At 41.0% G+C, this 15,794-nt stretch overlaps 1 protein-coding gene and 1 long non-coding RNA gene across 3 annotated transcripts in view; one reads left to right on the top strand and one right to left on the bottom strand.

Moving 5' to 3' along the window:
* LOC308485174 overlaps window positions 1–8,163 on the top strand; it is a 63,374-nt gene extending 55,211 nt beyond the window's left edge. The window contains exons 2-3 of the long non-coding RNA XR_013990448.1: window positions 5,884–6,044; window positions 8,119–8,163. This is a non-coding gene — a long non-coding RNA (uncharacterized lncRNA). The remainder of the gene's footprint in view (window positions 1–5,883; window positions 6,045–8,118) is intronic.
* MTNR1A (melatonin receptor 1A) overlaps window positions 1–15,794 on the bottom strand; it is an 81,363-nt gene that overhangs the window by 14,094 nt on the left and 51,475 nt on the right. The gene's annotated exons all lie outside the window — the stretch shown is intronic.

The raw sequence follows: 15,794 nt of genomic DNA, 5'->3' as shown, positions 1-15,794 counted from the left end.
ACTACACAGTAATGGTCAACAGAAGCCATTATGTTCTTCTGATGAAGATAGAAGATGCAGAGTATTAACACAAATGGATATGAGGTGGGGACTTTTACAAATGTGTATAGGCAAAGCATATCATGGAGATCAGAAGCTAGTTATTGTTGCTTTTACATGGCATCTCCCTGGCTATTACATTTACCAGAATCGTCATGTCCCGCTTCTATTATGAAAACTGACACAAGATGCTCAGAGGAAAGATTAATACCAACAACTGGAGTGGGATGTCTGTGGAGCTAACACACCACAGGACAGTTGGTCATCAATCCCATGCGAAACAAAATGATGGAACAGCCCATGAGAGCTGAGAATTCCCTGGGGAAAAGCAGAATACAGATTGTATCATACTTTACAATCACCTTCAAGGATGTTACACACATTTAAAAATTTGTGACAAAGTGCATGTCCACTGTCACACTTATGCACATGTCTGCTTCAGACAGTATGTAGCATGTCTCCGATTCCTAGCACTCATATGCATGGCAAAACAGATACAAGTGCACTCCTCATACATGCTGTCGTACATGTGCTCTGTATATAGATGTCCTATATGTAAGTGACACCCATAGTTTCCAGATATGTGAAAGGACTATCCAGATCATGTGACCCTCACAGACTCTGAAATGTAGACTGGACATGCCACACCCGGGCCCAGTCAATGTGTGATTGGCAGCAATCTGAGGGGGCCTACATGAGCACAGATGTAGGTCTCCTTACATGTCAACATAAATCCTGATCAATCAATATGATTGTCTCTGCTGAGGGAGCCCTACATATATTTCTATATTCCCCTTCATGCTGATGCCAATCACAGATTGTCTGAAGGTCATGGCTGGTCTGCACATATAGGAGAAAGGCCTATCTCATATATTCTTGATGACACTTTCTTGCATTTGATGCTCACAGGTATAAAACTGAACAGGGCTATAGTAGAGCACATTGCAACAATATTAAGATGCAGGGTAAGTTGCAGTATATAATGCAGGAGAAAGACTGAAAGAATGGGAGAATTTGACAAGATTGCCATTTTTCTTATAACATCTACTTCCACCCATAAATGCTATTTGTTCTAGATACCCCAACAAAAGTGAGAACTTATCAGTTCATTTTCATGTGCTTTGCTCTTGCTTAAAATTCAGATTTGGTTTGATACTTTTAGGTCAGTTTGTTATGAAGATAATACAAATCTTGAGCTAGCAGCTATAAGTAGAGTCTCATAATACCACAAACCATTAGTGTGCTTCCAACTATTTATATTAATTCATTTCCCACAAAGATCCAACTTGCAGAAGATGTGAATTCCAACACAGGGTAACAACCACTCAGGATAGCAGAGGCGCCAGCTTCTCCAGAGGATTGAGGAAGCACAATGCGACATAGTGCAAAGTCCTGGTGTCATGCGCATGATGCCGTGAGGAACCAGGGGCAGAGCTGAACAGCCTCTGAAAACTGAGGGGGGCCAAAACTCTCAAAAAATACATTGGGGGAGGCTGGAACTGCCTTGGCCCCTAGGAGTTGGAATCTATGCAGGATAGAGTCAGACAACTGGCGGCCACATTGCTGTAAAGGGGTGGGTGGAAAAACAGGGCTTAATCCTGAGGCGAAAGGCCAGAGGCACGTTCCTCCACATAAGGACCACACAGTAAGCTTTAAGACACCACGTGTCTCCCAGGCAGCTAACCATTCTATTCATGACACTCAGTGGATGAAAACAGATACTTTCCCCTCCTGTCTGCAAGCTAACACAGATAAAAGTGCTCTAAAGATCCCCATGTGGTGGCTATAGTACAGTAGTTAACTAGCAGTGGGGTCTTTCATGTGTTAAACCCCTGTGGATGACCCAGTTCTACAAAGATTTCACTCTGAAGTAGTTGCAAATGCAGCAGAGAAGGAAAGTAATCACTTGAATATAAGAGCTTTTGGACAACTGAATACAGAGATGGTGATACAACCTAGAATAACTTGTTCTTAGGGCTGATTAGTACTGTAATTCAAAATCATTGACTTCCTTTCCTTTTTGGTATGCTGGACAAATGCAATCCTATACATGTCTACTCAGCCCAAAAGGAACATAGGGTACAACTTTACACTGAGTTGGACTTTTGCTCCAACCGGTTCAGAATTGTCTATGCTACAAGTAGCCAATGTGGTAGACTCCAGATGTTGGACTACAGCACCCATAATGCATGACATTGATCATGCTGCAGTGTATGAAAACCCCACAATATAATCCACTGTTGTTATCCAGCCTCTTGGTGTGGTGGTGCGTGTGCATTTTTTTGGGGGGGGGGAGGGATGCAGTTAAGCTGTGAAAAGTACACACACAACCATCTGAAATACCACATCTGGTTTTGCATCAAGAACTAAAATCGGTTGATGAAAGACCTACGGTAACATATCTGGTTTACAGCTGCAAGTTCTTTGCGGGTTTAGGACTGGCTTTGGGGAAAGCAGGGGTCTTGTGACTAACAGCTTTGTGGCAGGCAGAAATTGAACATCAAGCTTGCCTAGTATGTAAATATTATTATGTTGAAAGCTTAACCAGTTGGCATTCTGTCTGTCGGACATCTTATTATTTATGTGGGGCCACTGATTTATTTTTGGACCCTCCATCCCACCTGCAATTTTTTTTAGCTACAAAGCACCAGCAAATTTGTTTCCTCTTTCATAAGCGCACTGGAGGGCTGAATCCATCTGCAGTGCACTGGGTCAAAAAAAAAATCCCACCAGTTGTGTGGGAGAATGTAATTTTAATGATCATTGCAAATGCTGTTTGGTACTGGTTGGTTTGTTTTGATGACCAAATAGTTTAAAACAATCAGATTCTATTCTGCAGCAGTGAGTTAAAATGTTGAAGTCACATTTGGAGAAATTAATTTGCACATCTGAAGGTAGAATTTGCATGGGAAATGTGTGAAACTCCGAATTGCTTTGGAAAAGGTTCTTCCCACAACCAACCACTGCTACTGTTAGGAATAGATACAGTGACTACTGCTAGGAATAGATACAGTTACTTCAGCAGTCATTAATTCAATGAATAACTTTCTCCGAAACAGATTCTGACTGCTTCATGAAGTTTTAATTTACATCTGTAATATATTTTTTTAAATCCTAAACAGCTTTGAGCCAGGAGTTAAAAGCCAAGGCAGACTGTTCTTCCAGGCACTTATTTCTTCATGCAATAAATTACACGCAATATTTACGTACCTGCCAAGACATGCATTTGAAGTGAGACTAATAGCTGGCATGCTCTCAAAATTTAAAGCAGTACTGACACACTTTTTAAACAACCCCCTCCCGAATGGAAAATAGCTTTGTATTTAGATTTCAGTATAACCTTTGTTCTAAAGCATAGCTCAACAGGTTCATCCATTTAATAACACTCACTCTATGCATGGCAACAATAGCCTGTTTCACCAAGTGACCTGAACATTTTTCAGCTGTGCTAACCTCTTGTTATATGCTTTTGTTGAATTCACCTTCCGTATGGTATCATTGACAAAGAAGCCACTCAAATCCTCAGATAAATACAAAGGTGGTGTCAGTAAACTATGGGAAATCACTGAGAAGCAGTCAGAGCCACTCATACACTAAAAATTTCTTTGCTTTGCTTTCTCAGTGGCTTGGCCTTGGACCAAAACATTATGTTGTGGAAGCAGAAGTACTTTCTGCTCCTGCTGCCCTTAACACACACACACACACACACACACACACTGCAAAAATAAATGTTTAGGGCACAGGGCTGCAGATGGGTGAGGGGTTAATAACGTCACACATACACTATTCATAAGCAGAGGTGGGATTTTTTGTATCCAATGAAAACTAAACTTCCTCAGTTTGGAGGATCCAACAGCCTGCAATGCAGGAATCTTTCACCCAACGTGGGGCTCAAACCCATGACTCTGAGATTAAGAGCCTCATACTCTACCAACTAGGGACACGGGTGGCACTGTGGGTTAAACCACAGAGCCTAGGACTTGCCGATCAGAAGGTTGGTGGTTCGAATCTCCGCGACAGGGTGAGCTCCTGTTGCTCAGTCCCAGCTCCTGCCAACCTACCAGTTCGAAAGCATGTCAAAGTGCAAGTAGATAAATAGGTACCGCTCTGGCGGGAAGGTAAACGGTGTTTCTGTGTGCTGCTCTGGTTTGCCAAAAGCGGCTTAGTCATGCTGGCCACATGACCCGGAAGCTATACGCTGGCTCCCTCGGCCAGTAAAGCGAGATGAGCGCCGCAACCCCAGAGTCGTCTGTGACTGGACCTAATGGTCAAGGGTCCCTTTACCTTTACTCTACCAACTGAAAGAAGAAGGAAAATATGCTCCAGGGGATTGGAGGAACCCTCCAAAATAATATTGGAAGTGGTCCAGGGATGTGGGGGGCTCTGGCTGTGACTGACTTCTGAAAAGTCACTTTTGGATCACTTTTCTAGTGCACAAGCTGCCCACAAAGAAATAGGTCTTTACATTGGGTGTGGAATATATGGTACATAGATTTTTCTGGGCAATAAAAAATGAGACTGCTTTGAATAAATTAACTTCCAGTGAAACTGATGAATATATCAACCACCTAATTACAGGAACACATTTCCAGTTGTAGCAATACAAATAAAACATAATCATCTTAGCCATAGGAACAAATTAAAGTCTGCACAGTAGGGAAGGAGTTTAAACACAGTCATTTCAAAGCTAGCACTGCCATGCTGACTGGTGCATGAAAAAGTATATATCATAATTTGGCTAACTGCAGTTTTTAATTGCTACAAGCAATAATGTGGCTAAATTAGGTTGCTGGATATGTTCCACAGGTACGAAGTCAAGGGACAGGTGCCAAAATTTGGAAGAGATAGAGATGTTCTTCTAGTCAGCCCAAAGTTTGGTAAACTGCTATTTGAAAGCAACAATATAACTTAAATCAGATTATCCATTTTTACCCAGACCTATCCAGATTTACTCTTAAGCCCCATTGAGTTCAATGGGCTTCAGTTCCAAGCAAGTCTATTTAAAATTGCAGTCTAAGTGGCTTTGCTTATCTTTTTCCAAGTGTTCTTTGGAGTTCAATTATTATTACAATTATGTATTAAATTTTATACCACCCTTCATACAAAGATCACAGGGCAGTTTACAATATCTTAGGCTGTCTCAGATTTAGCCACATCAGGGCTTACCCGTTGCCATAGTAACGATCTGAAGTGTGGCATTGATATCTCATGCTTTCCCCCAAGAAGCTCAGCATGGCATAAATCACTCTCCGCACCACTCTGCAATGGTCATCTGAAGTATGGTGGGCAGAGGTACATGAGAGGATTTTCTCAATTGTGGTATTAAAGTCTCTTTAATTATGGCTTTCAAAGAAAATTATTGGGTTGAACTTGAAGGTTGTTTCAGTTAAGTTGTTGGCTACTTTAATTCATCCTCACTTGTCAGCTGCATTCTTTTTATTTTATTTTTTATTGTTATTAGCAATAATTATAGTCAACTGGCAAAAGACAAGGTATAAAGATTATATAGATATATAACACAGAGCTTCAAAGCCATTCAAGGTTACGTCTACGATCCTTCTTCCAAATAAGCAATAACCTACTCCTTTAATAGCTTGGGTTCATGACCGAAAAGGGGAAGGAAGGGGGGGAGGAAAGATGGCTAGGCTATAAAACTATTGGTTGAATGGTTACAAGTATTCTCTTTAATGATGTAAACCTGGTGTTAGTGGGACAGAAAGGAATATGTCCCACTAACACAAGGAATGAAATGAGAGTAATAGACCGGTCTACCTTTTCTCTGCTGAGAAAATAAAACAGAACCCAGAAGTGACAAAATGTTCTTCTCTGTCTTATTCCCCACAGGCAGAAGCTATAACAAAAAGTGCTAATGAAAAAGAACCAAAACAAATAATTAAGATGGGCTCAGGTGGACAACTGGTACCCAGTTCATCTGGACCAACACATTCTCTCAATGATGGCTAGTGAGCCTTAGAGAAACTCAGTACAGGAAGAATCAACATCAGGTAGGAGAGTCACAGGATTGCATTACCATGCCATGCAACAAGTTTTTATAGGACAAGGTTTGTATGATATGTTTATTCCTTCTCTCTGGCAAGATAATCCTTTGAATGTATCAGCTGTTCAATAGTGGAACAGACTGTCTCTGAAGATGGTGGTCTCACCTTTGCAGAAGTTAAGCAGTGGTCAGATGATCATCTGCCAGATTTACTGTAGTTGTATCTGGCACTGTAAGTCCTGCTCTGAGCAGGAGGCTGAACCAGGTGACTCCAAGGACTCTTCCAACTCTAAGATTATATGAATCAATGCGCTAGCAACTGTTCAGGATAGAGCTCAATAGCTGTTCTGCCTCTACATGCAATGACCAAAGGAATTTGTTGGCATTCCACGAGCTTTGACACTAATGCCACAGGATAGTTTTCTAATAATATACAAGGAATGAGTCTTAATTGGACATTGTGGAGAAAAAATCTGAGCAGGAAGATTGAGGAGGTGATGTGAGGACAGATTGAATTAGCATTAGGACAAAACGTTGAGATCTGTAGTAAGCCAGATACAGATTATAGGCTTTCCACCACGCTGAATGCTTTGAGATGTCATAATTATGTTCTTAATATTCATCAGAAACTGGAAATAGTTATAACTCAGGGCTAGTCAATATTTTTGGGCCTGAGGACTGCATTTACCCTTGGCCAGTCAAGAGTGGGTGTAGCCACCCCACACTCCCTTGCTCATATAGTGGGATCTTGGGTTACAGATGCTTCAGGTTACAGACACTTCAGGTTACAGACTCTGCTAACCCAGAAATAGTACCTCAGGTTAAGAACTTTGCTTCAGGATGAGAACAGAAATCGTGCGGCAGCGGCAGTGAGAGGCCCCATTAGCTAAAGTGGTGCTTCAGGTTAAGAACAGTTTCAGGTTAAGAACAGACCTCCAGAACAAAATAAGTTCTTAACCCGAGGTACCAATGTATGTCAAACCTGGAGATGGTAAATAGAGAGCCAGAAGCAAGTTGTGCATGCAGTAAGGTAAGAAAAACCAGGGTCAAGATAACAGTTGACAGGATTTTAACAAATCCATCTTATTGATCCTCATTGACTATACAAGCTGGAATATATGATCCCAGACAGGCTTTTGTTGTTATTTAAATCAGTGTTGGGGAACTCCCAGTTCATGGACCTGCCAGATTCCTTCAAGCAGTCCATAAGGCTATTTCTAGCAAATTCCACCCATCCACCAATCATAACTGATCATTTTTATCATTCCAACACTTTCCACACTTCCTTAGGCTTTTATGTATTTTATGGGCATTTAACATATTTTACAGACAATTCTCATTAAGACTAAGGGAGCAGTCAATATAAAATACATAAAATGTATGGAAAATACATAAAATACCTTGGAATACGAAAAATTATCCCACCTACTTTTGCCTTGCCTCTTGTCTCTGGCCCCACCCATCATCAGAATGTGACCTTGGAAGATTTGCCAGGCTAAAAGAGGTTCCCTACTCCTGATTTAAATCAAAGATGCTTGCGGTTTTCAGACTGAATTTGAGACTAATTAGTAAACAACATATTAAACTGTGATTTATTTATTTTTTTAAAAAAAATCTTCCATAGCTGAAAGCAACTACCATCTCTTGAAAGGCTACAGAAATTGAAAAGCACAAAGAATCTCACAGATAGTTGGCTGTTTGTCAGAAAGCTCAGGCGGTATTTTTGGATTGAGTGAGGAGCAGAATATCATACTGCAAGTGTTCTTAAGATGTTGGCAGATACAAAGATAGACAGTAGCTGAATGGATAGGAAACTACATATTTTTTTCCATTGCCTTCATATATCCACATTCATTCTAGACCATTTATTTCCTGGCCTGTTAGACACTAGAGATTTGATGCTTGATAATTTGATACTTGTCTTTAGAATAAATCTGAAGTCTGGGATGAATTTGGGGTGAATATAACGGCTACTTAGGTCAAAGTCCTACTGGCTCCTTATAGTAGGGGAGGGCTGTGATATTCCTCTGGGTAGTTCTTAGCATAACATCAAAGGATCTAATGGGGGTCTCTTTTTGCAGGCAAAAAGATACAGGTTCCCTGAACGCAGTCTATCAGCTTTGCATCCACCTCCTGCTGTAATCTGCATTTGTCCAGCTACACCAGCAAAGCAGTTCAGGAGTAGAAACCAGGCAGACTTGCAGAAATGTGATATATTATTATAGAAGAAATAAGAAGTTATAATGAAAAGTACACAACTCCTTTTTAAAGAACTGTGTTGGATTAGCTAGGTCATAGTGGGCTAATTGGATTTGGAAGCTACTTCTGGGTGCTGTTAAAATGGGTTTTCAATCTGTGATGTGGCCTCAGCAATTTTGTACAAAGGCTATTTCTCAGCTCGCTCTCTCTCTCTCTCTCTCTCTCTCTCTCTCTCTCTCTCTCTGTGTGTGTGTGTGTGTGTGTGTGTGTGCTGGAACAGTATAACGTTCCTGATGTATTTTTGATAGGTGCTGCTTATGTAATTGATAATCTTAATTAACTAATGTTGTTATCCAAAAATGATATGAAAAACATTAAACTAGTGAGAATGTGCAATAGGCAGTGTGTAGAACTCCCAAAAAGGGCGGCAGCAGGGGGGAACATATAATATTTTCAGATAAATGGCCTTCACGTAATAGGGCTTTGCTGAAATCTTAGAAACTAGAGGACATTTAGAACTACAGATAGCTACAGTCCAATCTTTCATCAGAAGCAAGTCCCTTTAAGTCAAATAGGACTTATCCATGGTTAAGTGTACATAGGATTGCATCCTTATAGCATCATCCTATGCACGTGTATTCAGAACTAAGGCCCATGAAGTTGCATCACAGTGCAATCCTACATAAGCATAGCCAGACATTGGTTCTTAGTGGCTTCAGCCCTCTCAATATTTTGAGGCAGGGGTCTAAGCCCCCCCCCCCCATATTGAGGGGGCTGCCATCTCGCCCCCTGGGGTGAGTGCCACCACTCCGGGTGGGAGGCTCGGAGGGTGATTTTCTCCCCCTGCTGCAATCACCAGAGTGCCAGCCCACCAGAAGGGAGGCTTGGGGGCGATTTTCACCCTCTGTACCCTCCGCTGCGATCACCAGAGTATCCCGGCAGGCACCAGCACGTCCCGGCAGATGTGGCCTGATGGTGGGGCATTGTGCATGTGACGTCATGCACATGCAACAGCCCCCCTCCCACTGTTGGGCCCAACTCGGCACACCTGTCATACTCCCAGGTTTACAGGATATATTGGTATATATTGGTATCTGAAGAAGTGTGCATGCACACGAAAGCTTATACCAAGAACAAACTTAGTTGGTCTCTAAGGTGCTACTGGACATTTATTTTTATTTTTATATATATTTCAACTGCGTCAGACCAACACGGCTACTTACCTGAATCTAGGATATATTGGTGATTATTGAGACTACAATTCTATGCACACTGACCTGGAAGTAAATCCCATTTAACGCAACAAGACTTACTTCTGAATAAACATAGGTAGGGTTGCACTGCACTTTCCTTATCTATATAATGAAAGTCATACCAATAGTTTGCAGGCCTAAATGCTAGAGCAGAAAAGAAGGAAGGAAGGAAGGAAGGAAGGAAGAAGCTTTGGTCAGGGATTGTCAGCATGGTGCTCTGCAGATGTTTTGCAGTACAACACGTTTCAGTCCCAGCCATCATGGCTAATGGTAGAGGATGATGGGTATCACATAGGGTAACACATTGGCTTCCAATGACCTACACTTTTTTCTTACTTCCTTTCTATAACAGCATTTGCACCTATAAACCATGCTCCCCATTCATACACAATCACATTGAATGGGAAACTGCCTGTTTGCTCTCCTCCATGTTCTCAAGCTGCAATTAAGGATCTCTGCCATGGGTGAGTAGGTGAGAATCTCAGCCATGGATACTGGGGATCCCCAATGGTGTTTTCAATCATCACTGTGTCCTGAATTGGTATGTATGTTGTAAAAGAACCTGTAGCTTTCACTGAGGTCACAGTCTATTTTGGTCTGGGCAATTAATTGAAGATTTCTGTTCAAGATCTAGCAGCTCATATCACCCAAAAAGGGGGGAGGCTGAGTATTAATTTGTGAATTAAGGAAAATTAGAATTAAAGTGAAGATTTTTGCAAATAATGTTATATTCATTTTTTCTATAAAGGCAGATTCTCTAGTTCTTTTAATGACATTTTTGCTGATTGAGGATTACTTTCAATGCTATAAAACTGCTAGCTCAACACCGCATACTGAAGAGTTCAATTTTGTGGGATGCGGGTTAATCCATTTTAAATTGCCCTTAATCTTTATTACTAGATTAACAAAATGTATGTTCCCAGTTTCTTACAGATTACATGGACATAATTTGCTGGAATAGAATAGAGCTCCTTAACAAAATCTCCTAATGTGTGCTCTGAACAAAAACCACTAACTGCTACAGGAAGTCTTTGAGTGGGATGAACCCATTTTTGAACACCACTATTTCTATGCTTAACAATAAACTAAGTGCACACCACAACCAGCAACAATACAGAAACTGTACCACGCATTGCTCTAGCATTATACCATAAAGATAGCTTTTTCATAAGAAAAGTGGCCCTTTTGCAAAGAAGCAAAAAATACGTCAGTAACTAACGGCTGATAATGCCCACATGGCAATATTGGCCACAGAAGGGTAATATCTAGCACTGGACAGTGATCCTATTGGCACAAGACACCTCAAAAAGTGAGATTAAAAAAAAGGAAGGACCAGTAAAGGGGATCATTCCAACCATGATAATGGAATTTGGTATAAAAAGAAATCTTTCTTAGCTATTGAGAAAACAACCTTGATGCATAGCATTTTAATGCCTTCTAGTTCACCAGCTTTTTAAACCATGTACATGGACGTGAATGATTCATTGCTTCATATGGGGGCAAATCAGCCATGGAATAGAGCAAACCATACCATTCAATACAAACTGGGATGCCATCTTCCAGGGCCACACACCTACATAGGTCACATGACCCACATGAGATTGCTGCCCCCCAAAAGCATTTTCTTGGGGGGCAAGAGTCAGACCCAAAATTGTGTGAGATCACAGCGGCCATTTTTGCCACCATCCTCTCGTGAGGAAAAAAATGGGATGTCCCGTTTTTTCCAGGACAGTTGGTAGGTATGGGAAAACCCATCTGATAGCACCATATCTTGTGCCCAGCTACTCCTGTTGTCTTTCATCAATATTTAGTTTTTGAAAGAACATGTCCTCTGGAAGCTGCTAGGCCTAGATAATGGAATATGATCTTACCCACACAGAAGTCAAAACTGTTGGGTGTAGTGAAGGGTTAACCTTCTATGCCTCGAGCCTGAGAGGTGGGGCTTACAAGGGAAGTAAGCCAGGACGTGACGAAAGCAGCTTGGAATGCTGTGAGCTGAGTGGAAATCGAAAGCAGTCTGTTAAGACGCTGCAAGCAGAGAGAGAAGATGCAGCTTAACTCAGATGGAAGTTGGAGTTTGTAAATACGCTATTTTGTACCAATAAAGAGATATTAGGACAGAAGAAACGTTTGGAACTGATTTACTGCTCTTTCGACACACGACCGCTGTGTAACTCTGCTAATTGCTTTACAGCCACACTGCGTAAACAGAAGTTGCAGAAACGCCCAGGGGAAGCGTGGCTGGGTGCCAACAATAAAGCAATAAAACTAACGAACAAAAACACTGAAATGCATTGGACACACAAAACTGGAGCATTGGGAGGTTTGGGAGGGTGATGTCCTTTTGATGCTGTTACATTTCACGCTCCACCTTTTACTGAACCAAATTCTGTTGGTTCAAACTTAGGCTACGCAAGCTTTGAGGCAGAAATTCATGAGTGCTCATTCACAGCATATACAAAGAGGCTGAAATGACAGTTCATTTTGCATTCATGAATGGCCTCACTGCCTGCTCCTCCTCTCTCTGGTATGCATTCCTCTCTCCTTTCCTTTGTTGGCTTTTGCTATGGTTTCATGTCTGCACTGGTGTGAGGAATAATAAAGTTCACCATGGTTTCCCATGTTGTTGCTGTTTTTTAAAAAAAGTTTGAAACTAGGGTTTGAAGCAAGCTGGCAAACCATACTTAAGAGTGTATCTGCTTAGTGTTAACCATGGTCAGCACTGGGGCAGACATAATACTATAGTAAAGCCAATAGGAGAAGTGGGGGATTTGTGGTGGAGCAGGGAAAGACTACAATAACCCCACAGCCCACTTCCCATTGCTTAACTACACAAAATCTCCCTACACCAACATGGCTTCATTTTCAGTGGTCAGAGGTTTGCATCATTATTACGATGTTATGAAGCATTTAAACAATCGCTTGACATCCTTGTCTCAAAACATTTGCAAGCCCTATTTAAAATACCTAGTTTGCTATTCACAGAAATAGTGGGGAAGGTGGAAAGCACTGTATTAGCATTGTTCTTCATTCAAAAACTGTGGACCATTTTCCCCTCTAGTGACTGATACTGTAAATTACAGCTGCTTGAATGCATTTCTAAGCAATTATTTTAATGATTTTCTGAAGACTGAAATTTTGTGAAAAGGTCAGAAGGCAGATTTAACTACAAGCTAAGCCCCAACTATCTTCTTCCTGAGGGCCCCAAATGTGCAGCCACTGGCCTCAAAGAAACCAAGATTTTAAAAATATCTATTGTGGCTTAAAGCAGGGGTCGCCAAACCTTTTGGACCAGGGAGCACATTTCAAATTTTGAGAGAGTGCTGGGGGTACCGGTCAGAAAACAGCTGCTATGAGGAAGGTGGGTAAAGGACCCCTAGATGGTTATGGAGAGTGTGGGGATCCCAAAAAGCCTATATGAACCTAAACATCTGTTTGCTATTGCAGCCTGACAAATGGGTCAGATTACCTTTTTGCTGTTTCAGAGAGTCTATGGCATTTTTTCCTCACACACTATATTGCTAAGATTAATAAAGTGTGTATTCCCTCCAGGCTTTTTGTAAGTGAATGTTTGTGTATGTTTTGATCCTTTCCCCCCTTGGATGTTCAGTTGAGGGCATAATATACATGGAAATACCTAATTAAACAACACATCATTGCAAAGTTCAGATAAGCCTCTAATGTTCTGAGGTGATTGAGGCAACAACATCCACTCATGTGGAAAGTAAACCATTAATATACCAGCACTCGAAGAATACAAACAATAGTTAGCCGGATGCTTTTGAACAACTTCAGATCCATGCTATTCTTGTTGACCCTCACCTGCTACTCCGAAACTGTTTGAGAGCTAAAGTGTTGTGTTGATCATTATAATACTGGGAATTCAGTTCCATCATATCTCACTCATTAATCTTCAAAACCCATCAAACAACAAGAAAAGCAAAATGTAGGAAACATTTACTGGATCAGAGCCTAATATATGACAATCCTATAATAGTTATTTGTCCTAAAATTATTATTTAGAACTGTTCCAGTTATATTCCTGCTAATATTAATGTTCTTGGAAAAGTTTAATTCTGAGTATTTCATTTCATTTTACAGCAGACAGGCGCACATACCCTTTTGTAACGTTTCTATTGAAAATACAAAGATATTGATAAGTATTTAGTCTCAAGTAAGCATTTCTGTGCGCTGCTCTGGTTCGCCAGAAGCGGCTTTGTCATGCTGGCCACATGACCCGGAAGCTGTATGCCGGCTCCCTCGGCCAATAAAGCGAGATGAGCGCCGCAACCCCAGAGTTGGCCACAACTGGACCTAATGGCCAGGGGTCCCTTTACGTTTACCTTTAAGCACTTATTAAACTATTAAAAAGCAAAATATAAATGCACAATTCACACAAACCAGAATGCTATTTATTTCAGTGGCAGAATTAGGTTGCAATCCTATTTAGCTTGGGGAGATTGTGTATTCAACTTTATTAGAGTCATCTGCCTGGAAGCATGCTCTGTTTGAAGAGTTGTCCAATCCAAATTCAGTTAAAAAAAATCAGAGGAAAAAACAGCAGGGGCTTTCAACTGGCCCTTCAATAGCCAGCAGGTGGACAGCAGACTAAGCAGATACAGTACACAGATCAGCCGGTTACAGTCTTCTTTGCTAGGGTGAGAGGTATTATTGTATTGTATTATTTCTATTTAAATTATAGTTGTTATATCTAAATTTACATCCATACATATATCTTAGCATTTGTACATTCTCTACAAATTTGTGTCCACACATATATCCCTAGCAGGATGAGGGCTCATCACATCCTGGATGCTGTGTGCACAGAGTTCAGCCAAGTCCAAGAAACCTCCTGGTCATCTATCACTTTAAAAGAAGCAAACTACAATCAGCTGTTTGGTAGGGATTGCAGAAGCGCTGGACATCATTCACTCCCCACTTCTGTTTCCCTGCCCAGCAGCTGATTGGTGGGATTTCAATTTAAAAACAACAAGAACCTGGGAACTAGTCAGAACTCTGAGGAACAATATGAAACTAATGGATCATGTGCCACAAACAATTTCTGGTATTCAACTTTCCATTACAGAATCAAATTGCTATCTGTTATCATTATTTTCAGTATACTTTGTAGAAGACAGCTGGGAGGGATATAATGAAAAATAAAGCTTTAAAAAAAATGCCAAACAACGCCCTATTTAATATAAATGTATTTGGATTCTATGTGACAATCCAAAATAACACACTCTGTATGAATCACTTCTGGGTCTGACATACAATTTTCAAACAAAAAGTTAACTGTGTCGCATTACATCAATAACAATTTTCAGAAGATGAGTACTCTAGGAGGACAAAGAGGACTTCTGTGGAGTATCTTGCAGAATATCATAAGCAAGCACAGATTCTAACATGGTATCCTCCACTCCAAATGACCATAAACAGATTCCCCCACACCCCAGTTTAAGATTTTGAAAATAATCTCACAATGCTCTTGTGAGCAAGTGCAAACATCTGACGCTTGCTGAACTTTGGCTAAGTGCTGCCAAAGGATGTATAAATCAAATACTTTGCCTAAAATTGCTTTTTAGGGAACTCCCTTAGAGTTTGCTGTAGATGAATTAACAAGCAATTGGTTGTAGAGGGAGTTCTCTGTAGACAGTAAGCTAATGAAATCTGACAGGTTGAATGGTGCAAAAATAATGGCCTCAGCTGTCCAGTGACTGTAAAACAGAAGCTGTATCAAGTGGTTTTTATTTTATTATTTTATTTTTTGCAATAGAACTGCAAGTACAGGACAAGGCCTCAGTTGCTGGGCTTATGGAACTCAATCAGAAAATAAAATAAGAAGATAAAAACTAACCATCATATCCAGAGTGCACTCTGCTTACAGAGCCAGGGTCTCCCTAACCCTTCTGTCTTTAGCCAGGTACCAACAGTTGCTTGTAGCATGCCCACTAGGTTGGCAAACCACACACCCTGCTACAGTTTTCCGAAACCCAGTAAAATCCACATTCTGGACACAGGTGATTCCCTTTACAGTGGTACCTCGGGTTACAAACGCTTCAGGTTACAAGCACTTCAGGTTACAAACTCCACTAACCTGGAAGTTGTACCTCAGTACGTTGCCCCAGGATGAGAATGGAAATTGCATGCCAGCAGTGCAGCGGCAGCAGGAGGCCCCATTAGCGAAAACGTGCCTCAGGTTAAGAACGGTTTCAGGTTAAGAACGGACCTCCAGAACGAATTAAGTTTGTAACCCAAGGTACCACTGTATATCATATCGGACCAATGGTGTAACTATACCAGAC

Source organism: Podarcis pityusensis, assembly GCF_964106645.2.
Source record: "Podarcis pityusensis genome assembly, chromosome: 9".
NCBI lineage: Eukaryota > Metazoa > Chordata > Lepidosauria > Squamata > Lacertidae > Podarcis > Podarcis pityusensis.
This window is presented reverse-complemented; position numbering and strand designations above follow the sequence as displayed.